General features: G+C 47.4%; 1 protein-coding gene and 1 long non-coding RNA gene across 8 annotated transcripts in view; both read right to left on the reverse strand.

Moving 5' to 3' along the window:
• Positions 1 to 26,128, reverse strand: part of CAMTA1 (calmodulin binding transcription activator 1) — a 248,296-nt gene that overhangs the window by 189,795 nt on the left and 32,373 nt on the right. The window lies entirely within an intron of this gene.
• On the reverse strand, positions 15,368 to 25,500 carry LOC139600733 (uncharacterized). 2 transcript variants are annotated; one of them, XR_011682652.1, is made up of 3 exons: positions 25,415 to 25,494; positions 22,506 to 24,432; positions 15,368 to 21,684 (listed from the first exon to the last, which is right to left on the reverse strand). It is a non-coding gene; the product is annotated as an uncharacterized lncRNA (long non-coding RNA). The 2 variants fall into 2 exon arrangements; XR_011682651.1 differs by lacking the exon at positions 22,506 to 24,432 and having other exon boundaries at positions 25,415 to 25,500.

Below are 26,128 nucleotides of genomic sequence, written 5' to 3' on the forward strand. Positions count from 1 at the left end.
AGGCTGCCAACACCTGTCAGTGACAGAACACTCCTGCACCAGAATGCTTCACTGCCATTTCAGGCAGCACTTGGTTTGGTCTTGAGGCATCACCTGTCTGCAACTCCTCAAAGCAGAAACATTGATCAGCCTATGCTGAGGCTGAGAAGGGGATAAAGCTCAGTTATTGCTGCTGTTTTGCTGACAATCTGTGTCAGCAGTACAAGCTATGCCTGGGGTCAGAGGTTGCCCAGGGCTGCCCAGCCAGAGCATGTGTCAGGCCAGACTTGCACAGATTTGGTTTTCCAACTCATGCCATCAATTTCCTGCCAGCTGCAGAGGCATTTATTCATACCTGTGAAAATACCACAGACCCTTGCTCTGTTGCCCTAATGGATGAAACCCCCACCATTTTGGGGCCCAAAGTGTTGCATTCCCTTGGTTTGCAGAGAGCAGGCCCATATGACCGTGTTCACAGGGGTCCGAGGATGAGGGAAGAGACGAGGATCTGAACTCCATGTTTCAGAAGGCTTGATTTATTATTTTATGATATATATAATATTAAAACTATACTAAAAGAATAGAAGAAAGGATTTCATCAGAAGGCTAGCTAAGAATAGAAAAAGAAAGAATGGTAACAAAGGTTTGTGGCTCGGACAGAGAGTCTGAGCCAGCTGGGCTGTGATTGGCCATTAATTAGAAACAACCACATGAGCCCAATCCCAGATGCCCCTGTTGCATTCCACAGCAGCAGATAACCATTGGTTACATTTTGTTCCTGAGGCCTCTCAGCTTCTCAGGAGAAAAAATCCCAAGGAAAGGATTTTTCATAAAATGTGTCTGTGACAGCCCACAGCCTGCAGCTGTCCCCCTTACCCAGCTAGAGCTCACCTCTGCAGGAAAAGGCCTGAGGGCAGCCCTGCAGCATGTCTGGTGCCACAGGACAGTAAAGCCACCAAGTGGGAAATGCTTCTGGTTTGGGAGATGCTCGCCTTGGTTCCCTGCATGGCAGTGAGCAGCAGGATTGCAGGAGGGGGGATGTTTTCATTAATATTGGTGTCTCACCAACCATCTGCTAAAGGTCCACACTATTAATTTAACAGGAAAAAAATGGAATAGATTGCTCTACAGTTTTCAATTAAAGTACATGATGTCTTCAAACTGCAATCTTAATTAGATATTATAGGGTGACATTTAGGAAATCCTGAGCTGTGATGGCTGATCAAGTCATCTGACTGCAATGGTGTTCTGCAGCACTGCTGGGGCCTCGTGCACCCAGCACCCTCAGGAGAGCTGTCTGCCCTCAGATTCCAGTGCTGGAGCAGCCCTGACAAACTCCTGGGGTTAAAGGACCACAATGGTGAAAAACAAAAAACCAGCTGCAAATCGAAGTGGACACAATCCCAAAGAAAACTTATGGAAAGGGGGAGAAGAAAGGGAAAAAAGTACACAAAGTGAAAAAAAAAAGTAACAAATGGACAACTCAAAAACTATTTTCAGGGTTAAACCTAGTATGAAAAAAATAGATTTGGACAAGAAATAACTTTCTCTAAAACACATGAAAAGGAGAAGGAAAAAAACCCAATCAAGAGCACAAGCAGTGGCTAACAGGCACAGGAGCTGAACAAGATCTGCTCAGCTCCTTCAGCTGCCAAACACATGGACAAGAGCAAACTGAGACACACATTGGGTCTTTAGAAAATCAAGAGCATAATGGGGCACCACTCCCCAGCCATGGCTGCCCTGAACCACTCAGAAGTGCTGTTAGTCACAAGTAAGAGCCAAGTCAGCCCTTGCATCAGCCCATGCCTAATAGGATTAGGATGGATTTTATCTTCCATTTAGGCCTCACACTGAGGGACAGTTAGTGAAACAGAGCAGGAACAAATAACGCCCAGTCTTGAGTTACTGGAAAACACCCACAGGTCATCATGTGGGGTTTTTTTTCTTTTAAATGACCTTGGACTAAACCCTGTGAATTAAAGAACCATGAACACTGGCACCCTGCTGGTTCAGTTCACTTGTCCTCTGAAGCCTGAAAGAGTCAAATATGAGATGTGATTTTAAAAAAAAATTCACTGAGATCCCTGTGTTTATGATGCATTAATTAAAGCATAATAGCAAAAACCTCAATTTTTGTACACAATTCAAACAGTCACGTGGCCTCAAGATGGCAAAGAGCATTCCAGAAACCAGGAGGAACATGGAATGTTCTGCAGCTCTCCTGCACCAAGTGGCAAAGTCTAACTGCATCACAGGGGATGGAGCAGATCCCTGTGAACCTGCCCATGCCATGGCCTCCCCCCAGCCTGGATGGTCCCTCCTGCCCCAGGGGGACTCACCAGTCCCACTCTCAGCAGTGGGACAGCTGTGCCCAACAAGGTACCAACACCAGAGCTGCTCCATTTGCCTTCTCTTGCATGGAGATAGCAGCAAGCCCTTCCAAAGTCCTTCCAATGGAAGGATCATTAAAAGGGAAATATCCCCAGAAATTGCCCCTTTCTACAAACTCCTCGCTCCCATATGCTCTGACATAATAATGTGCCACAGTCCTGCAAAACTGTCTTTTCAGCATGTTTTTGCATTATGCCTAATTCTGTCAGAGTTTTTCAGTCCCACGTAACGACAGCTCAATGCAGAGTCAGATATAAATCTGGCTTAAGAGACTCTCACCAGGAATTCATTTAAAACTGTAAATGTTAAAAGATTCTGCTGCTGATTTATGGCATTTTCTTATTTCAAACAGAATTAAAATCCTTCTTAAAATATACATATTCAATCATGATAAAAGCTGCATTCAAATGATGCTGCTGGTCAGACTGAGAGCCACAAAGCCCAGAAATCTGGGAATAGCAGGGGAATCCAGGAATAGCAGAGACTGGGACATTTTACTGGTTTGACCAATGCTCTGCTGTCATGCCACCACCTCAGTCTCACATCTTAATTAGTGCAAATGGGGATGCTGGTGCTTTCATGCTCCATCTATCCCACTCCAGCCCAAACACAAGGATCCCTTTTCCTGAAGATCCAGTTGAACACAGAAGTTGCTGTACCTGAAGTCATTACTGAACGGGTTTATTCATTTTCCATTGTTTACACTGAAGGCATTCCCAGCTCTGTCAATACCACACAAGTGTCCTGTATCGTTGTGCAAACAGCATTTAGTGTTAAAAAAAAAAAAAAAATTACCCGTGCTACTCATTATCATCATTCCTGCAAGAATTGTTCATGTTTTGCATTTGTGAACAGAGAGCACCACAGAGCCTTGAGTTGCACAGCCCTGTACCCAAGCATGGCCAGGCTGACAAAAACTCAGGAACAGTGTCTGGAATGAACCTGTGCAGCACCAGTACAATTCACAAAGGGGTTTTAAGCATTGAAGATGCCAAAAGAACCACAGTCTATGAGAAGGGTCATGGCTTCTGGCTGTCCTTCCTGGAGGCACATTGCCTGACCTGTACAGGAGTCCCTAATCTCACGCTGCTCCACTCAAACAAAAAATCTAAATGGAAGGACCAGTATCAAATACAAGTAGAAGCAGCCAGAAAAAGCATTATTCGGATCTTTATATAATTAATTGTTCATTATTCAGAAGCCACAGCGCCATTAGCAGAAAGCCAGGGCTCTCTGCACTGCAGGAGATGCCTCTGACATCTCAGAGTGGTTCTGTCCCAGCCCCAGCCAGGCCCAAGCCACTTGTGCTGATGTCCCCAGCTCCTGGCTGCTGCTGGGTTGGTTGGTTTTGGTGAGGTTTTTTGGTTTGGGGTTTTTCTTCCCAGTTCTTCCCTGGTAAATTCAGAATCACAGCCAATTCTGAGTTGGAAGAGACCCTGAAGGATCATAAAGTCAAACTCATAACTGATTGACCCATATGGGGATTAAACCTGTGACACTGGCATTACTCACACCATGCTTTAAACAAATGATCTCAGGGTCACTTTGATGGATTCTTCACAAAATGGGGAACAAAAAGTCCATTTTCTGGAGGCAGCTCCCAAGTGCCCATCAGCTCCAGTAAACTCACAACACTCACAGCTGTCATCAAACCATCCTCCCTTCTGTGGGGGCATGAAAAGGGAAATATTTCTGCCCCATGTCAGGATCCAGCCATGATGATTAACCAGGGCCTGTGGCCTAGGGGGCACAGCAGGTCTGCTCCCAGAGTGGCTGGCAGCTGCCAGCTGGCTCCCATCTGTGGAAACTGCCCCTCTGACCTGGAATTATTGTGTGTGCTGGCACTGCAAGGAAACAACCATAAAATCAGAGCACCATCAGGGAACTGTAAATTCCTTGTGAGTTATTTTCAAACTTCCAAAAGTTTAGTTAAGCCTTGCCTCTAAGAGAACACATATGACAAGGGAAAAAATGACCAGAAAAAAGGATGTTTGTGTGAAAGAGACATTTCCCATTCTGAGCAGTGCCAGGACAGCAAAATGCCCAAAGTGGCCAGGATTCCCTGTATTTATCCTTGGAAAGGGGTTGACCAGAAGGCTGGTGAAAGGCAGGACTGATGCCATGTCACACCAGTGACCTCTGGACTGCCAGCCCACAGAACACTGCTGCAGGCTGTGCTGGGGCTGCTGTGTCCTTTCTCACAGACAGCAGCCAGCACAGAGCAGGGATGCTGCTTCCCAAAGGTTAAGCATCACAGGCGATTTCATGCTCTTTATATTTCTAAGTGTTGATTTTTAGGTTTTTTTTTTTAAATAATCATAAATCCCAACATCTGCTCCCAGGGTGGGAGCCCTTTGGCTCTGTGCTCAGCCAGGGAAGGGAACGTGGCTGCCAGTGGCTGCTGCAGGTGTTATTTTTAGTGCGACAGCTATTTACCAGCTCCACTCCCAGAGGGAATTCAGGGAGTAAAAGGGATGCTGATGCATTTCTTACTAAATATAGAAAAGGGCAGAGTGGCTGCAGGTTGCTGCTCCTGCCGGGATGTGGCCTCAGTGAGGGGGATGCAGCCCCAGTGGTACCGGCACTGCAGTGGGGCCACCCCACACAGGCTCCCCATTCACCACATTCCAGCTAACCTTCAAGCTGTGTGTTTGGAAAAAAGCTTTTTAAAAGTAGCTCTTATAACTAATTGGCTTCACTTTGAAGCCCTGATCCTGTAATGAATGGCTCCCAAAATCAAACAAAGCATTTTCAACACCAACAAAATTGCCTGTTATGAAAAGCAGAACGTTTTTAGGGTAATATTGACTTTAACGCTCTGTCAAGGCACATTGACAGCAGGATGAAAACAGCCCTCCCTCTGCTCACCCAGCTCAAATTCAGCTGCTGAGAGGGGACCCTGAACACTCATGCCAGTCTGTGCTTTATATCCCCAGCAGTGGGCTTATTTCCTATTAGTTTATATACCTTAAAAAAAATTAAAATCTTGCTGATAAAAGAAAGGGATGTGTTTTAGAATTACTCTGCTCTTCTCTGGTTTAAGTCTTTAAAGTTCTGGAAAGGCAATTTTGACATCCAGGAGCTCTGCAGGCCCAGACAGATGGGGATTCCTGGTTGAACTCCTTTTATATTTCCTTTATTGCTTCATATTTACCAACGACCTGGAAACGAGCAGTGTGAAGGTGCCACTTGAACATGACAGAAGGCATTTCCGAGTGAGGCTCAGACAGGCTGGAAAACCAGCCCAGAGCCCTGAACAAACTACAAACTGGGCAAATGACTGACACAACACAGAGTGCGTGGGATGCAAAAACCACAAAGCAATGGGGATTGGAAGAGCAAGATGCATTCATTATTCATCCAGCCTGTGAGGGTTGGCATTAGTGGCATCAGGGCACAGCATGATGGACACCTTGGATGTACCTGCATCACTGTGAGCCACACGGGTCACCCCAGATCCACTCTGTGCTCCCCAGGGCTGCTGCTCTGGGCAGCCACCCAAATCCCACCCACAGGATACAGAGAGACCCGTGTATCTATAAATCTATATATCTATATAGATACTTGAAACACACACACTCTTTGGGACACTTCATTTCCCTCTACAGTTTCCTAAGACCACTTACAGAGCAGAATTAAAGTGCAGTTAAGTCAGGGAACACTAATGAAGTCACACCTCAATTGGGTATAACTGGGAACTCAGCCCTGCCACTGTTTGGGTTATGACCTGCAATTTCTGGTCCCATGGAAATCAGCAGCTCCCTCCTCCTGGAGCAGCCTGTTGAGAATGAAGTGCTGGTCACTCAGCACCTGTTACAGCTCTCTCTGTTTCTGTGGGGGAAAGCACCAAGGTTCCCCCTTATTTCCCACTCCTGAGGTTTTCACTGCCTTACTTGGCCCTGATTTACAGCAACCATCCAACAGCAGTGCCAGCTGAGGGATGCCCCTCTCAAGGACAGCACAGGCAGGCTCAGCATCCCCAAGGGCAGCCCAGCCACAGCTCTGGAGGGGCCAGCAGTGCTGCATGGGGATGGCATCCAGCAGCCAGCGTGCCACAAGGGACATCCCATGCCAGGGATGGGCTCTGCGCCAGGCCCAGCTATGCTCCAGGAGCACTTCAGAACAGGGCAGCTCCCAGGCCCTGTGCATTGTGCTGCCAAGAGGAGTCTCTGGCATGTGCAGACAGCTTCTTGTCTGCACTTAAAATACTACTTGATTAAAAAAAAAAAAAGAAAATAAAGGAAACAAATCGTGTTTTGTGGGACTGGGAGCATCAAGAGCAGAAATGGCAGCAGAAGCAATGCTTACTCGAGTCATGCTGCCAAGCTGAAAACACTTCAGCTGTGCCTGTGTTTGTGCCCTTGCCTTCAGCTGGTGTGGGTCCCATTTGCTTGGCTCCAAATGGGGAGGAAAAATGCCATTTCCTTAGTGCTCACCCTGGAGCACTGTGAGGAGTGGTGAAGAGGAAAGGTTGCACTGTTCCAGATACACAAAGAGTACACAGAAGTAGAAAAACGTCATCCCATCACTTAATATATGCAAATTATGTTAAATATTTCATTCATTAAATGGCTCAGGTTATTACAGAATTGTACCTTAAGCTGTTCAGAAAGTTCATTCTTCTTGCACTTGCTCGGTAACGTGAAATAACTGACTGAAATGAATATTTTACAGTTTGTGCAGACAGAACATTTATTAACAATTCTTTCTCTCTCAGAGTCCCTCTCCTAAGCAGGTTTCAGGCATCATGCGACTTAAATTATCCAGAGGGAATGAATTTTGGTTTATTTTTAAAAGTTTGGTTTATTCCCAGTTTGTAAGAGCCCAGCAACCTGGAAGGACCCAAACACAACCCTGCTGGGAAAGAACAGACACAGAGCTCTTTCCCAAAAGCCAGTGGGAAGAGCCAGGGGAGAGGAAAGCAGCCACAGAATTTGGGGATTTTCCTTACTCTAAGCCCAGACAGCTCCACTGCTCACAGGGAAAGAGCTCCTGCAGCAGCCCATAACGTGCCATGGGTCCTCTGGGATTTCACAGGAGTAATGTGAAGTGACAGCCTCTGGCTCCCGCCATCCCCTGTCCCCGCCATCCCCGGGGATGTTTGGTTTATTCCCAGTTTGTAAGAGCCCAGCAACCTGGAAGGACCCAAACACAACCCTGCTGGGAAAGAACAGACACAGAGCTCTTTCCCAAAAGCCAGTGGGAAGAGCCAGGGGAGAGGAAAGCAGCCACAGAATTTGGGGATTTTCCTTACTCTAAGCCCAGACAGCTCCACTGCTCACAGGGAAAGAGCTCCTGCAGCAGCCCATAACGTGCCATGGGTCCTCTGGGATTTCACAGGAGTAATGTGAAGTGACAGCCTCTGGCTCCCGCCATCCCCTGTCCCCGCCATCCCCGGGACAGCCACACAAGGGGAAGGGCCACTCCAGGCAACTCCAGCTGCTTCCAGCCTCACCAACAGCCCAGGCAGCAGCGTGCTCCCCCTTGGAGGCAGGGTCAGTACCAATTCCAACCAGAGGAGCAGGCCCCAATTACCCACCAGCACATTCCAGCAGCTCCCAGCTCCAAGGCCCAGCTCATAGAGCCCCCTCCTCGGGGTAAGGGCAGGACACAACATACCTAGGGTGACATCCTAGGATGACATTATGATGCTTGTATTCCTATCCATGTGTTCTGTTTATGCTGAGTACTATGTTCTGTGCCTTCAAGACTGGCTCTGAAGAGTGAATGTTTTGTTTTGGTTTCTTATCAGCCGCTCCCCCAGGGCTGGCAGGACACACAGACGGGGCAGTGCATGGTGCTGCTTTTGCTTTTCGCTTTGCTCTTGCTCCTGCTTTGCTCCTGCTTTGCTCTTGCTTTTTGCTTCTGCTCATTAGTTAATAGCTAAGCAGTCCAAATGTTTCCCTGGACTGTCTCCTTTCCCTTTTTTTGGACCTACTTGAAACTGCTCTGGACTGGGACCTGGGAACACCGAGAGTTTGCACCTTGTGGCTGCAGCAGCTGCCCCAGCAGTGGAGGGACCTATAACAGAGCAACCATCCCCAGGAGAGACTTTCTGAAGTTGTCATCTTGTTCAGAGCAGTGAAAGAGTGGTGTCATCCAGTATTGTTCATTTTGTGTGCTGGGGGGTGCTTTGCCTGTTAAATAAACAGGTTCTTTCCACTTCTCTCCAAGGAATCCTTCCCAAACCGGTTGGGAGGAGGGACCGTGTGGGTTTGCTTTCTGGGGGGGCCTCCTTTTGGAGGTTTTCTCCCAAATTTGCCCTAAACCAGGACAATACCCCAACATACACGCAGAAGACAGGCAGCAGCCCAAGGGGTAACACAGGCAGCTCCACCACCCTCCACAGCAGCATCTCCAGATTCCCTTTCACATGCCATGGGCAGCTCCCAGGGAAAACCCACAGGGCTTCAGCCCAGCTCCTAACACGGTGTGGCAGCCACGTCTCTGTGAACTCCCAGGCTTAGAGGAGACAGATGGATAAAAATAATTATCACTGGAATGGTGGCTCTGGCATCTAAGTCAGTCCCTGGCCAGTGACCCGGGGAAGGCGGCTCCCTCTGGCAGGAGCGTGTCCCTGGGATGGAGGTTTACAGCCCCAGCAGACACCCTGCAAGCTCTCATCAATCTCAGCTGGGAAAAACCTTTCCATTTCCAAGGGGAATATGCAAACCAGGCTCTGCACTGTAAATCTTCCTTTGCAGCACTAAGGAGATAAGTAGGACCTATTAACCTCCCATGTTATTTCCAACTTCATTATTGGAGCTGACACAGAGAGAGCACGCGGTGACGGCTCTTTTTGGCAGAGTGCATGTAAATCGCTTTCTCAAAGGAAATTACTTCTCTGGGCTGAATGTTATTAATCTAAATTCTCCCTTAGTCAAATTGTTGCCCATAATAAATATGGAACAGGTTGCTACGCTCATCTCCGAGGGCATCCTAATCCAGCTGCAGGTTTTCCCCTCAATTTGAAGGAGCTTCTGAGGATCTCCTCTGTGAAAGCAGCTTTCACCCAAGGATGGGACCATCCACCCCAATGTCACCCAGCACATGAGCACCCTGTGATTTCATAATAAAAACGTATTTTCGCCCTGCCAGCATCGTGTGCAGCAGTAAAGTGTGAGCAGGAGCAAGCCAGGGCATGTGAGGCCAGGGAAGGGACACAAGGCATGTCCTTTTCCTGCAACATGATGTGGTGGCCTTCCATGGCCAACATCTTTTTCATGGCTGGTGCTTCATTTATGTCAGCCTTGCTACTGTTAAAGCAGCTCAACTCACAGCGTTTAGGACTTTATGCTCTTTTCCAGTGGATATGCACTTGATATCCTCCTTGTGCAATTAAAAAACCCTGGAATTAAGCACAAACAGATCAAAAACCCCATAAAAACCAGATCCAAACCCAAACTGAACTTTGCCAGAGATAGAGCTAGGAATTTTATTTGCAGGGTATTTCTTCCTTTCACTGAAAACCAGCTCCTTGCCAGTAAAGATTTTCCCAGAAATCCTCACACAACACCCCTCCACAAAAAGCTACGATCCCTTCTGCTCAAAGGCACACCCCAGGTATGGAGTGGATTTGGAACACTATAAATCCAGTGGCACACACAACCCTTCTCCTCATTTGTTACCAGCCAAGTGTGAAAATGTTAATGAAGGCAGCTGTAATAATCGACGGGAATTTCCCAATTAAGATTTTGTTCACGTCCGCCAGCTCCCACTCCAACGCAGCCTTGGAGCATCCCCCCTTCCACCCAACAGCAGCCCTAATTGCCACACTCCATCCAGGCACCCTCACCAGCCACCCCATTGAGGGAAATCACTGCCACTCTATTAACTCCAGCTTCTACTGCCTGTATTCCTAGAAGAAAATGAATGCAGAGAGGTTTTAAGTGTGTGCCTACCCCCTACACGAGTATGTTTGAAATACAACACGCTGACAGCACTGAGTCAGGCAATACCACATCAGCCACTTCTACTGAAAAAAAAAACCAAAAAAAAAATTAAAAATTAAGCTTTGGGGGTGGCTTATGGCAGCCCTGGCTCGTGGGAAGCTGATGCCTTCCTGGTTCAGGAAGGCAAACCCTGGGAGCCTGTCTGGGTGTCAGGAGCACATCTCTCTCCTGGAATAGCAGAAGGGGAAGAGACACCATGATAAAATGAAGGCATCCTCACAAATAAATTACTTTTCTACCACAGTCGTGTGATTTTTAATTTTCCTCTAATTTCAGGACTGCAGCACTGATATAAAACCCCTCTAAGTGTTTTAGGGAGATGGTAATGGTCCTATACTAAAATAATTCAACCAACACTATAATTTTAGTACCACTATCAAAATGAAATAATGGCTGTTTACTGTGTTACACCTTTCAAATGACCTTCATTTGAATACAAATTGTGGCTCCAAACTCCAAAAGCTGCTCCATTTCAGGAGGCAGCAAATTGAGGATGTTTACCCGGGGTTTACTCTGCCAGCAGATTCCTCAGCATAACCACAAATGCCAAATGCGTTTGGGGGGGTTCTTTTCCTCTGAAGTTGCCTAAGACCAGCCTAAAGGACCCACCTGGATCTGGCCAGAAGCCTGAGCCACAGCCACTCTGCTCCAAGCATGATGGGAAGCACACATTCTGTTTTATCTGGAAATATTTATTGCTGATGAAACTGTTCACTCACAGCTCCCTCCCTCCCAACCATCTCACCCTAGACAAAGAACTAAGATTACTCTGCCAATAATCAGGTACCTGGATGAAAGGAAGAGGTGGATGGGTCCTGTCTCAATCTGGGACTTGAGAACACTTCACTGGGTTTTATTTTTTAGGCTCTGCCTGCCCATCACAGGCTCTCACACTGGTTTTGGGGAAGCAGTGCAGCCACAGAGAAGCTGTGGGTGCCCAGGCTGTGGGGACAGACCTGGGCAGCCCTACAGGGGCTGTTCCAAACCCCTGTGGCTGTGTGGCACTCACAGCTCAGCCCACACAGGCAGAGCAGGGGTGGTCACAGGCAAGGATTTGCAGAAAAAATTTCATTACAGATATTTGCTGATATTCATTCATACACCTGGGAACCCCAGTCTATCACCAGCTATTTCACTCTAATAATGAATTTCTGCCCTTTCATCAACATTAGTCAGAACAAGCTCTGAGAAAATTCCCATTTGGTGCCAGGAACATAACAGAAAACATTGATATGAGTGGCAGCAAGCAAAGCCAAGCAGTGTGCCCAGCTGCAAGGCAACACAAGCTGCCACCACCCAAATCTGAGCCCTTCCAAGATCACTCCTAAGAAGGCGAAAAAAGTACAACAAAAAAAAGTTTATCTTTAAGGTGCCAGAAGCTGTGCTACAAACTCCCTTCCTGTGGACACCGAAGGGCCATGATCACACAAGGATACTCCATGCTCAAGAGCATTCCCTCCTCTTCCTCAGTTCCCAACACAGCAGTGGTGATCCAGGCACCAGGCTGAGTGCTGCTTCTGCTGCTGCTCACAGCCCAAGTGCTACAGTGGGAAAATCCCACATGCCGAAAATACAGAGTGTCTGTAAACACTCCTGTTCCGAGACACCTACGTGTAATTACTCACTATGAGTGAGGAGGAGGAAGAAAAACCCACTTTTTGTTTTTAATTCTCTTCTTTGTGCATAGAAGCTCCTGCAAGAGAAGCCCTGGCCGGCCAGCATCTCTGGAGGGGAAGAGCAGCACAACAGTGGCCACAACAGCTGGAGTGAGCTGCAGTGTTTGGACAGCAGTGCCATTTTGGGGCAGCAGAAAGGGAAATCCTTTCTATAAAGGATGATCTCTGCCTTTCCCCAGAGCTGCCTTTCCTTGGCAGATGCAGCCCTCCCAAGGGCAGAGCCATGCCAGCAGTGGATGCCCCAACTGGAGATCTTGACCCAACACCTGCCTCTGCTGTGGTAACATGTGGAGAAACAAAAGGAGTTTAAACAATAAGTGTTGTATAAAACATCTGAAAACAAGACAAATTAGTCATTAAAAATTAATTTTGGAAAATTACAGTCTTGTTAATAGACACTGCCGTGACTTTGCATGCTCTTTTTCAGACAGGAGGGAGGAAGGGGAGGACTCAAAACACATTTTGCTGTATTTCAAAAACTGAAGAGGTTTACCTTTCATACCCATGCCTTTGGAAGCCTGTGTTCCTCGGTGCCATCCCAGTGCTGGCAGCTTGGCTCTGTATGGTGAGGTGCCAAACAATCTGACCAGGGCAGGTGAGCACCTGCAACCCTGTGCTGAAACCCCCACCATGAACCTGCCTGTGGGATGCTCCAACGTTATTTTCATGTGCTCAACAGAGAGGACTATGCCAAAATACTCAAGGTCAAGAGACCAGCATGGTTCGAGGCAATCTGCACCTCTTAAAACAGTGACAAATATGTTATTTAATTTTAATGAGCTTTTTTGCATCTCCAATCTAATTACAGCATTATCAAGCACTGCTCTGAACTGCAGGTGGCTGCTCATTACTTGGGGTAAGGCTGTCACAAGCATTTTTCATGAATACTAAAAACTACCTCGTTTCACCACCCGCTCTGAAATATCCCCAGCTGATTGCTCCACTTCTGAGTGTGGGGTTTGGTGTGCTTAAGAGACAGCAACACCCACAAGCACAGCTTTATGTGCCTGCCCAGCTCCTCTGGCCAGAATCCCCAGGGGAAACGCCACATCCACCAAAACCAAGAGAGTTTTGGTGTGCAAAATACTTGTGCCAGAAATGTCCCCCAAAAGCAAACATCTCCCTGTTCTGCACACAGCAGTGAGACACTCTGTGGCAGGGCACTGAGGAAAACCCCTCATTTCCAGATGGCTTCTTATTTTTTGCTTTCAACTAAGTGGTTTTTTGAAATCATTATTAAAAACAAGGAAAACTCCAATGTCAAAAGTATTTTGGCAAGATCAAAATTCTTCCATTTTCCTCTTATAAGCTTTGCAAAAAATCAGATTTTTCTGTTCCTTTTTGGCCAATTCCTTTGACCATCTCTCCTCATGGCCTGCTGTCTCCTCCACGCAGGACAAAGCTGCTGGAGCTCACGTCCAAAAGGCTCAGTAACCAAGCAAGAATCAGATACTTTAATCCTCCCCAAATCCCCTTTTCCCTGAACGGTTTGGTGAGCACAGGCAACAAACAAGCGATAACAAAACCCCAACAGCAGCTTTTCCTCCTACAAAGCAGGAAGGCAAGCAGGACACCCCCCCTCAACAACCCCAAATCTTCATCCCTCAGGGAGGCAGGAATTGCCCAGGTCACCTTTGGATTGCCTTTCCCCCCCACCAAAAATACTGGTCCAGCTTGTGTCAGCTCACAGGTCTGCCTGGCCAGGAGCACTCACTGGCATCCAGGGGGCACAGGGGTGATGGCAGGGGACTGAGGGCTGAGGGGGCACCAGGCTCTGCACCCCAGGAAAGCGAGAGCATCCCAGGCAGGCTCTGGGCTTGTCTGAGCTCCCCGGCAGCTCCATCAGAGCTCACTGACAGCAGCTGGGAGAGGCCACGGCAGCTGGGCAGCAGCACCTGGGCAACCTCCCACAGGCCAAATATGCATGTGTGCACGTGTGTATGCAGGTGTGTATGCACACGTGTGTGTGTGTGTGTGTGTGCAGGTGTGTGTGTGTGTATGCACGTGTGTGTGTATGCACATGTGTATGCATATGTGTAGGAATGTGTGAATGCACGTGTGCATGTGTGTATGCAGGTGTGTGTGTGTGTGTGTGTGCAGCTGTGTATGTGTGTATCCAGGTGTGCATGCAGGTGTGTAGGCACATGTGCATGACGTGAGCGAGTGTCTGTGTGTGTATGCAGGTGTGTGTGTGTATTTGTGTATGCACGTCTGCATGTGTGTATGCACGTGTGCATGACGTGTGTGTGTGTCTGTGTATGTTTGCAGGTGTGTATGCACATATGTATCTGTACACACACGTGTCTACCCGTGGATATGCATGTGTCTGTGCGCATTTATCTGTGCACGCACGTGTGTATCTATGTTCTGGCATGTACCTCGGTGCCTGCACGTCCATGTAGCTGCACACACACACACACACACACACAGAGCAGAGCTGCCCAGAGCATCCCCGCTCCGCGTTTCCCCGGCACACGTGAAGCCGGCGGCGGGAGCCGCGCTTCGCTCCCGGCGCCGCTGCGGCAGTCCCGGCGTGTCCCCCTGACCTTGCTGCAAACCGCAGCGGCCTTTGGGACGCGGGATGGCACTGGCACGGCTGTGCAGCGAACCTGCCCGCACGCTGGGCCGCACGGGGGATGCCCCCGGGGACCCCCCTTGGCAGGGACACTCCGGGGAATTCCAGCTCCGGGCTGGGAGCGCGTTCCCCGGCGGAGCCGGAGCTGCGGAGGCCCGGGGATGGGGAACGCGGGGCAGCGAGTGTGTGCAGAGACCCGAGTCTGCTCAGCCGGGCCCCGCAGGAACACCCGGTCTCCCCTGGCCGCCTCCTCCGGGCCCCTCTCTAGATAAGCACACTGACTTTAGTTAAAGTGTGCGCCAGCTGCAGCCCTGCGACCGGAGCAAGCAGAGACGTGGCGTTGAATGATAATTAAATACATTCGCATCATCTGTCATTTTTTATGCAGGTGCCGGTGTAATAAATCCAAGCTTGACTCTTCTGTCAGCTGGCAGCGAACATGTTTTAACACCAAATCCCGGGGGATGAATTCAGAATGGCTTGGCCTTGCACAGGGAGGAGCCGCCTGTAACAACGCCAAGTGGGTAACGCATACTTGATTGCTTTCATATTATTTTTATTATTTTGGTGACACGTGCCTGATGTAGCGTTTCAACCCCACTCCCACAGGGAAGGCAAACATTTTTCCACCACTGTCCTCCTGCCACACCCCAACCCTCCACACACAGCCCCAGCTCTGCTCTCCTCGGCCCCTAGCACTGTCCCAGCATCTTGACATGCCTGTGACCTGTTGGGTTATTAGGATTTTGGTCAAAGAGAAAAAAACCTCAAAATAAAAAGGCAAACAGAAAAAAAATTGCATATTAATTTAATTAGAAAAACGACAACTCAGAAAATTAAATATTTAAGTTACTATGTTATAAAACCTAACTCATCCCTCTGGTGCACAGTGAAGGAGCAGCTCTGTTTCCCCATGGATGTATGCAAACTGCTCTGCAGTCATCCTGTGGAGAACAGCGAATCCTTCACTGCAGGTACTGCTGGGACATCCCTTATGACACTATTTTCCACAGGCATCCACACACCTGTGATGCAGCACCAGCCTCTTAAGTGTACTGACACTGCAATAATGAACTGTTTCAGTCTGAAGTCGATTTATTATTTTACCAATAGTAAAATTTCTTCTCCTTGCCTTCTGCACACGGCCCAGTTGATGCACAGATCAGGTACAAATCCAGGTGCCGCAGGATGCTCCTGCATCCAAGCTGGCCCCTGTCCCACAAAGGATGGCCAGGCCTGGCTACAGGAACCAGTCCCTGCAAGCCCAGGTGGGAAAAGCGTGGAGTGCAAAAGCAGAAGCCAAAACCCAAATGAGAACAATCCTCCCAATTCTCACTACGGAGCACCGGTGCCACGGTGTGCCATGGCTGGGCCTTGCCAGCTGCACCCGCTATTTATAACCCTGGCACTTACACAATTACAGCTTGACAACTTACAATAAAGGCCTGGAAATCAGAACACTTTATTTACCCAGCCAAAGCTTTATCGGTGCAGTCGGCTTTCCAATGAGGGAAGTTGTGTTTATGAAGCACTTCCTTGGAGGTGCCTGTCTGCCTTCAGCTGCCCTGAGCAGCATCCCCCTTCTGGCAGCACAGGCTGGTGGGAAACACGGAGGTAAATCCTTTGGCAGCACTCTCCATCTTCCAGGTCTTGCTGTACTTTTAACCTAATAAAGTCCTGATTCTAATTTGAGGCAGAAAATGCAACTGAAGGGGCTAACAGCTGTGGGTCCTGCCCCAAAGTGAGCACAAGTGCCTTGGATTGCCCCTAGGTGGTTTCTACCCACATTTACTGCATGCTCCACTCCTTGTTCAGTTTTGACTTTGTCATAGTACTTTGCCAGCTGTATTGTGTGTCCTGGAGCCACATCTTCTTTAACAAATTACATTAAATTAAATCATAAGTAAGCTGAGTGGCTTCAGGAGAGCAGAACCCCCCCTTTCGTGTGCAGAACAAAACCCGGTGCTGCCTGCTTTGCGGTTTCCTTGGCAAGCACACGGCTCTGCTCAGCTCTCCCTTGCTGGAGCAGCAACAGCCCTGTAACATCATCAGAACACAGGGATGATTCTGAATTCGGGGGCAGGAATCACTGACACTGAACTTGGTTACAGACCCATTCCCAGCCACAGACTGTCCCAAGACTATCCCCTTGTCATTCTCCCAATATTCCTAAATCCATAATCCCCAAATCCGGGATCCACCAGTGCCAAAAATTTCTGGTGTGGGTTTGCAATTCCCCCCACCAGCACTACTGCCTGCAGCATCACCCCGTGCTTTAAACAAAAGCACAGTTTCCCTTTCATTAAAAACATTCCCACGGATTAAAGATTTGGAGGCCACAGCAAAGCAAGTTGAACATTTACTTTCTATTAAAACATCTAAATGAGAAGATTAAAACCTGTTTTACATTTAACAGGCAAAGTCAAATCAGCATAGGAGCAGCTTAGTGCGTACTTAGAGCCAAGGCATTCTGATGTGCAGAGGTAATCAATTTACAGAGGGAGGGATTTCCTAAAACTACTCAGAAAGGGGTAAAAAAAATAGCACGCATACATTTGAACAGATCTTTCCCTTCTGTCCCCATGGCCGCCTCCCGGAGCTGTTTTGCTGCAGCTCCAATCAGCTCGCTCCCACTGACAGCTCTTGCCCCAGATTCCCCCATAAAATATTTTCACAGCTGATTAGTCTATTTAGCACGTTGCACGCTTAAGCTCTTTTGTTTATTTTTCATTTGAGATGGCAGGAAGAGACGATCCAATGGAATGCAGAAGGGGGTTATTGACTGTGTTTAATGGCAACTGTTTGCAGGAGTAGCAGTTAGAGGTCACAGAGGTGACGCAGACACAGCTGACTGCTGCAGGAATTTCTGCTCTAATTTTCTAACATCCAAACAGACTCTGCCTGGTAACAGAAACCACTGAACTACAGCTGGTTTCTGCCAAGGCAGAATTCCCGGGGGAAGCTGAAAGTCTCCCTTTACAGGGCCAAAATCCAAGTCTATTTGTATTCGCCTGCAGCTGATCTAACAGCATTTGGATACAAGACCAGCTCTGCCCCTGCCATGCGGGTGCTGAGGCAAAGCCCCCACTGCTGCCAGGCACCTCTTCCACAGTGTGTATTAGCCAAACTTTGGGATCACCCATCCCACCAAAAGCGTTTTTTGGTGATGCAATTTCAGATGAGTGCCAAACAGAGTAACACAAAGCACCATCACTGCTGGACACGGTCCTCCATCCAAACACCTGGGATCCAAACCCAGGTACTGAACCAGCACATGCTGTGATGCCCCCATGGACAGCAGGGAATGCCACAGGACTTGCACATGGATCTCAGTCCCAGGTTTCCAAGTGAGGTGCTCTAATGCAGTGAGTAGTTAATTTTATAGCCTCTCTCTACAACAGCTCCAACAGATCAGTTGATCCTGCTGCCATTAAAAGGAAGGGATCAGAGCTCCCACATTCCCATATAACAGAATTAGACTGAATGCCCCCACATGTCCTAGAGGTCATCCCAAAGAGAAGTCTCTTCTTCAGTTATATAATCCTCCGTTTCAAAAGTTTATTTAAAAAGTGAAAAGCAACAGAAGGAAGTGAGGGGTAGAGTGGATGTGTGGAGCCCCCGGGGTGAAGGGTTGTTTTCTTTTAAATGATCACACAATTTCAGGGTGAAGCAGCACACAGCTAAAGGGAGAATCACGTGAAAGTGCTGCTTAACTGGCCTTGTCAGACAAGTTTTTTGGCATGAGCATGTATTATGCAAAAGAAATAATCCCTTTAACTAAAATATTTGGAAGAGGGTTGCACAGCCAGCAACCAAAGGGAGGTTTTGCCGTTATTTCTCATCTGATCGCACTGAATAAAATGGTCCAACTTACAAAGTATTTTAGGACAGAATTTGGAGGCTGTCTCTACTTGGAAGCAAATACATTTTGCCACTTGTGCAGACTAAACATACTACACGCAGACGGGAAAGTAGCTGGGTGCTGCAAGGCTCGCTGCAGAAAGCCACACGGACAATGCTCACAGGGGAAGGGTCCCAGCGCCAGCCGGCACGAGCAGGAGGCAGGGGAACAGCCCCGGGACGCTCTGCAGCCACCAAGCCCCGGACCCTGCAGCAGCCGAGTGTCGGTGCTGCCGCCGCCTTTGCTCGCACACCGGACACGGAGCCCACAGCACGGCAGCGGCTGCTGCGGCCACCACGGGCGGCCTCCCCCGCGCCGCTCCCCGGGCACGGCCCCGGCGCTGCCCCCGCTCTGCGGAGCCACGGCGCTGGCTGCCCTACAATCGCCGTCTCCTCCAAGCCCTCATCTTCCCTGCAAACCTGCACATTCAGTGCCTTCGCAGCACCCTCCTGTGGGGATTCCGCGTCCGTACAGACACGGGGGCAGCTGCGAACGGGGCGCGATGGAAACTCTCCTCTTCCTCCTCCTCCTCCTCCTCCGGCGAGGCGGGCACGGGCAGCTCCGGCCGGCGGCTCCGGGGCGCCAGGCCGTGCCCGCACGCCTCAGGTCCCCGGTACCGAGCGAGGCTGGATGGGTGAGAGGCGATGCCAAAAGCACCGGGGCCATCGGCACAGCCCGGACAGGCCAGGTAGCCGGGGGGGGCTGCGGCCAGCGGCACCCCCGGCACTGCTGCGCTGTGTTTATCTATAAACTACTGACTCACAAACCGAGCAGCGACAGGTAATTACAAAAAGATGTAAAAATGAATAGATTTCTTTGCAGCAAGCCCTGACATACACAAAGTGCTCCTCAACTCCTTCCCTGGGGTGTGCAATTGCCCCCCACGGAGGATATCACTGCTTAAAAACCGGCTCTCAAAACCAGGAAAACCTTCATTTAGCAGCAGCACCTCGTTTGGAACCACTTTTGCATTAATACTTTTGTTTTCATGGTGATGCTGCATTTTCATCCAGATACTTTAAAGCATTTTTGTCGCAAGTTGCAGTGATTTTGCACAACACTTTACACCTCAATGAAAACCAAACACTGTTCTTATTTTTAAGAAAAAGAAGATTTGAGAAAGTTTATAATTATTATGTTACTATACACTTAAGTTTTTTAAAAAATTGTGTTTTATCTACACTCTTAATGCAGAGCATTCAGAGTGGTGCCAAGATACACAAACTCCAGATATTGCTGCAAAATTAGACTTGGATAAATCTCAAATCTGAATCACTGATTGCCCTCCAGGTTACACAGCAATTTAACATCCTTCAGCATGTGACTTGCAGAGAGCAAACAAACCAGTTCTCTTGTGCAACGGGCAGTAAGAACATGGATATGGCATCATTCACTTTTGAAGCATCTCACACCAAATTAATTCATCTTAATAGATGATGTTTTTGCAGGAACAAACCGATTTTTTTGCTTTCCAAATGAAGGATTTTCAAACAAGTCTGGCAGATGAGCATTAGGTGAAGCGCAGACACACTACAGACACACCTCTCTAGTTTAGATGCTCTAAAGCAATGCAAGAGCAAATCGTGAGAGAGATGATAATCCCTCATCTACTTTTTCCTCCACCTAACGAAAAAAGTTCCTTCCATACCCTCACTGCCTGGCAATGAACGCTTTCACCACTCAGGAGTGGCACATTGCTCCCATCCCTGGAGCACTCAAGTATCCTGTCATGGAAAAGAACAGGCCAGAGAATCAATCAGACAGAAGCTGTCAGAAAAGAGCATCTAGTCTGGAAAATTCAGGTGCAAAACTGCAATTAAAGACTGCCTTCCCATTGCCAGAAAGCCTTTCCAAACCATCATCCCGGACAGGAACTAAAACCTTCTCTTAAAAGTTAAAAATTCATTGCGCTCGTCAAACTCTGAGAAAGGAAGAGCTGCTCAGCTACCAAATTCTGCAGACTTAACTGAGCCTTGCTCTTCCAGGGCAAAGAAAGGCTGAGGCTGATGGGAAGCAGGTGTATGGAGGCTGGAGGCAAAGGCAGAAAATCCATCCAGCAGAAGCAAGGAAGGTAGGGAATAAGATGTGGCAGAACAGAGCAGGCAGAGTTGCAGCAAGATGAACCAAGCACATGATTTTTGTTGTTACTGTGCCATGAGGTCTGAGACCAGGGAAGGCAGGGATTGCATAGGAGAGGAGGCTGTCATAATTACCGGATATATGATTACTACCAACAAAAACTACAGCACCTTCCCAGCAGCAGCAGGAGGATTTTCTGGATGAGAACACTCCATTTCTACCTTGAAGAGTATCAGTTCTTCCTCCACTACCCAGCCCTGCTCAGGGGATAGTAGGGCTATTCCCAGCTACAAAGAAAATGTGTCCTAAATAAATAGAGAAGAGAAAGCCAAATAAAATGTTTGATAATAAAGTCTTGAAGCTGTAGGCTTTTACAGGAGGGAAATAATCTCCACAGCTGGAAGGACAACTCTCCTGGCATCAAGGTCAGAACTTCTTAAGGAACAGAGGCCACTAGGCAGCACAGACTGGCCCCAACCCAAGTGGTACCTCGGGAGCAGTTCCCTGGCTGCTGCCTTCTACATATCCCCAAGAGGAAAAGCAAAGCCACAGCATAAACCCTGGCAATCAGATCATATGTGGCTCCAACTACTGAATCAGTAATTCCTCAGCCCACAGCCCTGTAACACAAGAGGGTGGAGGGGAATGAGAAATGAGCAGAGGGATCTGGGTGACAGGGCAGCAGAGCTTCTCACTGGGAACACATCCTGTGACATGGCACCTCCCAGGCCCTCGCAAAGAATGGAGAAAAGCAAGTTGTAGTATTTGTTTCATGCGTTCATCACAACAGGAACATCAGCCAGATCTAGACTAGGTCCAAGGGATAATCACTGTAATTAGCACTTCGTTCATATAATTACCAGCAGACCCTGTAACATTTTACAATGGAGGTAATTACCCACATTTTACAGCTGAGGAAACAGATACAGTGCAGGTGAGTAACTTAAAAGAAATCATCAGTGAAACTGTGGCACAGCCAGAGGCTGCAATTATCCTTATTCCCAGCCAAGGCTCTCCCCAATAATCCATGCTGAATTCACTTCTGTCTTGTGGGAAGGAATCCAGAGAAAATAAACACAAACTGGAATTTCCAATGTCTAGAAGAGCTGAAAAGCAGACAAGCCAAACCTGAAGGAGAAATAAAAACACATGTTTATCACTGAGCATTTTCTGAACTGAATGTGCATCTAAGAGCGGGGAACAGGCAGAGGACCCTGCTCTAGCAGACACAAAGCCAATGCAGGGTGTCAAGGGCTACAGTTCTACTTCTGAAGCAGAGGAAAAGCAGAAGCACAGGAGAGGGTCAGGGCTGGCTGCCCAATGGCGCCAGCTCAACCCCTCAGCCATCAGAGTCCTTAATGCATGTCAAGAAGTTAGAGATTAAAGCAGGAGCAATAATTAAATTATTTAAGGACTTTGAAAACCAACATACACCCAGAGCAGCAAGCAGGGTGATAAGCCTGAGAAATTCACCCCCACCCTAAAGAGAACCTCCCTGCAGAGTGGCTGCCCCAACAGCCGGTGAGGCCAGAGCAGCACCCAGGCTCTGCTCTGGAAAGGGGGAATTCCCTTCCCCTCTGAGCACAAGAGCAGTGGGAGCAGCAGGATCCAAGCCTAGAACCCACCAGCCCTGAAACATGAGGAGGGTTAGCTGGCACTTGGTCAGTTTGTTGCACAGGGTCAGGTGCTGCACAAGAAATCTATGTTTTCCCAGGTAGTCTTGGGCAGGAGATACAGACCTGTCCTGTACCTCTGGATGAGTTTCAGTGTTAACAGAAAATGGTGTGTTTGTGCTGACCAATACATCTGATTTTCAAAAGAAGTCAGACCAAAGTGAGCAATTTGCTGCTTCCTATGTTTTATTAAATAAGCAGCACATGCAGATGACACACAGGTGTCTATTAGGTTGAATAAAGCAGATTAGGTTAATCCAACCCCAGCTGCATTACCTGAACTGCAAGACATGCAACGCTCTGAATCTTGTACGTGTGCCAAGGATTTCATTTCAGCCCTTCAGCCTTCTGTTAAGGTTAATACATAAAAGCCTCCAGCAGCAGAAGATACTGCATAGATTTCAAAATTAAGACTTGTTTCAGGAGTGGATGTTGTCAACATTCTGGCTTTGAGTAACAGAAAAACCTCGTAAGCAGGAACAAATCTCTCAATAGAGTATTCTCTCAAAATCTAAACAGACAAATGTTTTGCTTTGCAAACATTTTGCAGCATTTGAGTAGTTCTTTGATTAAGTGTTTGATGAAAACATGTATTTGAGTTACTGCTCAGTGAAAAACAAGCTCAGTAAAGTGAATTAAGTTCCATCATCTCTTGCCATCCAAGGGTCAGCTGTTGCTGTTCCTGCTGTATCCAGGAGCACTGCAGCAAAAACCCAGGGACAGGTTTTACACTGGGGCAAATAGCAGTGCTGTTGCTGGGTCAACAAAGCAGCCTTTCTTGCCAATGTTTACTGTGTTTTAAAGAGGAAATGAGGGACAATTTCTATCTCCCCCTTCCCAAAGGCTGGACCTCCTCCTCCCTCAGCAGCTCTAGCATCCTGGAAGCCCATGCAATAGCTGAACAGGCATAACCCATATTATTTACACCAATTACTGCAAATAATCATCTGCATCTAACACAATACATGGAAATATCACAACAAAGCATGCATCACACTCTGTCATCCCACCACCTTGGCAGCTACACCCAGAGAATGCCATGGGTCAGAGTGCTTACCTTATGAAAGAAGGCAGGATGGACATGACAAAACATGAAATGAGACAAAAAAAAAAAGAAACAAGACATTCTAACCATCTTTTAAGCTCTGTTTTTTTTTTTATTATTGACTCCAATTCCCAACATCAGACATTTTTATTTCATTTCTTCTTTTTCCCTGCTATTTGTTCTAGCAGGAGGCAGCCAACAGCCAGCCCTCTGCACAAGGAAGGAGATTTCCTTCAGTTTCCAGACATTTAAATAAAGGTTTTTAAGAACTGCTGCCCTGGAAAGTCAGGGCATTCACATCTAACTGCTGCCAACATAAAATATGTGTTATGAGGAGAAAAAGAGTCTTCAAGAGGTTTTCTTGGGCAAAGTAAGTATTTTTTCCCACTGAGTTTTAAAAACCCTCTTCTGGAGACTGAAGAAATGGCTTAAGATGGTTTCTGGAGGATTCTTCTTCTCCTCAGGATGACAGGTAGCATTAAACCCAAGCCAAAGCCAAATCCCAGCTATCCCAGACAGGCTCGGTGAGGAGCAGCAGTCTGTGTACCAGAACTGACAACTCCAGGTCTACAGAAACAATTACAGCTAAAATTTTGAACAGGAGGGGAAAGGAAAATCCACCTGAATGCTTCAAGCACTGATGGAGGCTGTGACAGTCCAGCACAGCTCATAGCCACAGGGTCAGAGAAACTCACACAGTAACACAGAGGTGCTGGGCAGGGAATTCTGTGAAAACTGGATCTGCCACTATTTTAACAGGCATTTCTGCCACACGGGTAGTTTAAAAACAGGGATCCTGTGGTTAAGCACAGAGATCAGTGCTGGAAATACCTTTTTCAGGCAGGGATGCCAATTCAAACCTGTTTCCTGAAGCAGGTTCTGGTGTTGATGGTGCATCCTCACTAGGATGAACCAGGTACAACCTGCTAGGGCTGAATCCCTCAAGACTCACAGAGGACTCAGGGGGGAAGGAGACAACTCAGGCTCAGCCCAGCAGGACCCCCAGACAAGGGAGCAGAGCCAAATGCAGTCCAGTTTCCTTGGGGAAAGGGTCAGCAGGAGGGTGTTCAGGTGAGCTTCAGGCTCCTCCAGAGGCCAGGCACCAGCAGAGGCCAGTGGTACTATGTGAACAGCTCTCTACAATTTTAATCTGTAGTCCTAATGAATGATATAAAGTTTTATAAGCATCAACAAGGCTCTGAGAAGACCTAAATCCATTTCAGTGCTCATTTAGCAGCTTCATCTGTGTGCAATTAAAACTTCAGCATTAAATGTTAGAGAATAAAATAATGAGACACTTAAAAAGTAATCTGTACTTCAGTGGGCCGTGCTCAGTGGATTTCATATGATCCTTTACCAGATAAAAATAGAATCTGGCCAAAATCTGTCTTATCCACTGCTTCCCTTTCAAGAGGAAAATGGAAAGAGCCAACTAAGCTTTGGGGGCTTTGCCATCCCACGTACACACAACGCTGCTTCCCTAAGCACAGCCGTGCCTAAAGCACAGCTCCAAGCATTGATAACTTCCCTTTGGGCTCCAATGATAACAGAAAAATAAATGCAAATTGAGTTTCAAGTGAGATTTTCATTTTGGTCTGAAGCCTAATCTTTTATTAAAACAGCTATCAGTTTGGAGCTGATGGTTTGGAAAAGTTAACTTCAGGACAGGAAAAATATTTTAACAGCAAAGAATAGTTCTTATTTGTAAGTGTATCTGAAATGCTCCCAAGGTTACTTTAAGCTACAAAAGTTGACTAGAGGGGGATACAGATGGGCCATGGACAGGCCACATGAATGGGTTTTACTGAACAAATCAACTGTAGAAAAAATGTGAACTAAAAGCAAAGATGTACATAAATATCAAAATAGATTGAGTGGGAGAACACAGATCAAAAGAAGTATTATACAGGCAACATACACACAGTTAAACTTAAAAGAAGCAAAAAACCAACGAAAAATACATATTTTATTAACAACTGAAATAATGTTTATTCAAGAAAAAGCAACATTGGGCATCCTCATAGAAAAGAAAAAAGACATCTGGGGAGGTCAAAGAACGCTACAGTTTAAAATGATGAAATGTTACAGCTTACACACCAAAATTAAAAATGAAATGAAATTAAAAAAATGAAATGGTTACCAAAGTAATGCAGGTCAAGGGATCAAAGGTGAAGGGTCACACACTATTAAAAAGAAATCCAAAAGGGCGTCTGCATCAAGATCTCTGCAAAACAAAGGAGCTTCAGTGAGTAAAACTAGAACCTTCTATGGAAGCACATCAAAGCTCTGCACTCCACACCCAGCCCAAGCAGCACACTCAGCTGCTCTCCTGTGCCATGGCTGCTGCCCCTCCTGCAGCCACGCTGGGCAACTCCTGTTTCCAGCCACTTTGGCTTGTTATTATTATTAACCTCCCTGTAGAAAGGCTCCTTAAAGTTTTCCCATTTCCATGTTGGAGCATTGGTTTCTTGTTTCACAAACTGTTCTCAGCACCGAGGGAATGAGGCTGCGCAGCCCAAGCGTCAGCTGCAGGTCCTGCATTGGCACTGACCCCTACCTGTGCCAAGGAGGCTCTGCTTAGGTCAGAACACTCCTGGCTGTCAACACAACTGCTGGATGGCTGCTTTTCAGAGAAAGCTTGACATGCTTTTTCAACAGTTTTCTTTATTCACTGTAACTGTGGAAATCTGGTAATTATTGACACACACGCACGCTGAACCCCTCACATTGTAACGTATTGCTTTAACACTCCAATAAAAAAGTAATTCAAATGTGGTTTCCAAGACAAAGGCCTCTCCTCCTGGAATTTCAATTACACAGAAGCTATAAAACAACCTTTGGTACCCATTTCCAA

The sequence above is a fragment of the Agelaius tricolor genome, unplaced genomic scaffold (genome assembly GCF_023055355.1).
Source record: "Agelaius tricolor isolate 1412-34295 unplaced genomic scaffold, bAgeTri1.0.p SCAF_28, whole genome shotgun sequence".
In the NCBI taxonomy this organism is placed as follows: Eukaryota; Metazoa; Chordata; class Aves; order Passeriformes; family Icteridae; genus Agelaius; species Agelaius tricolor.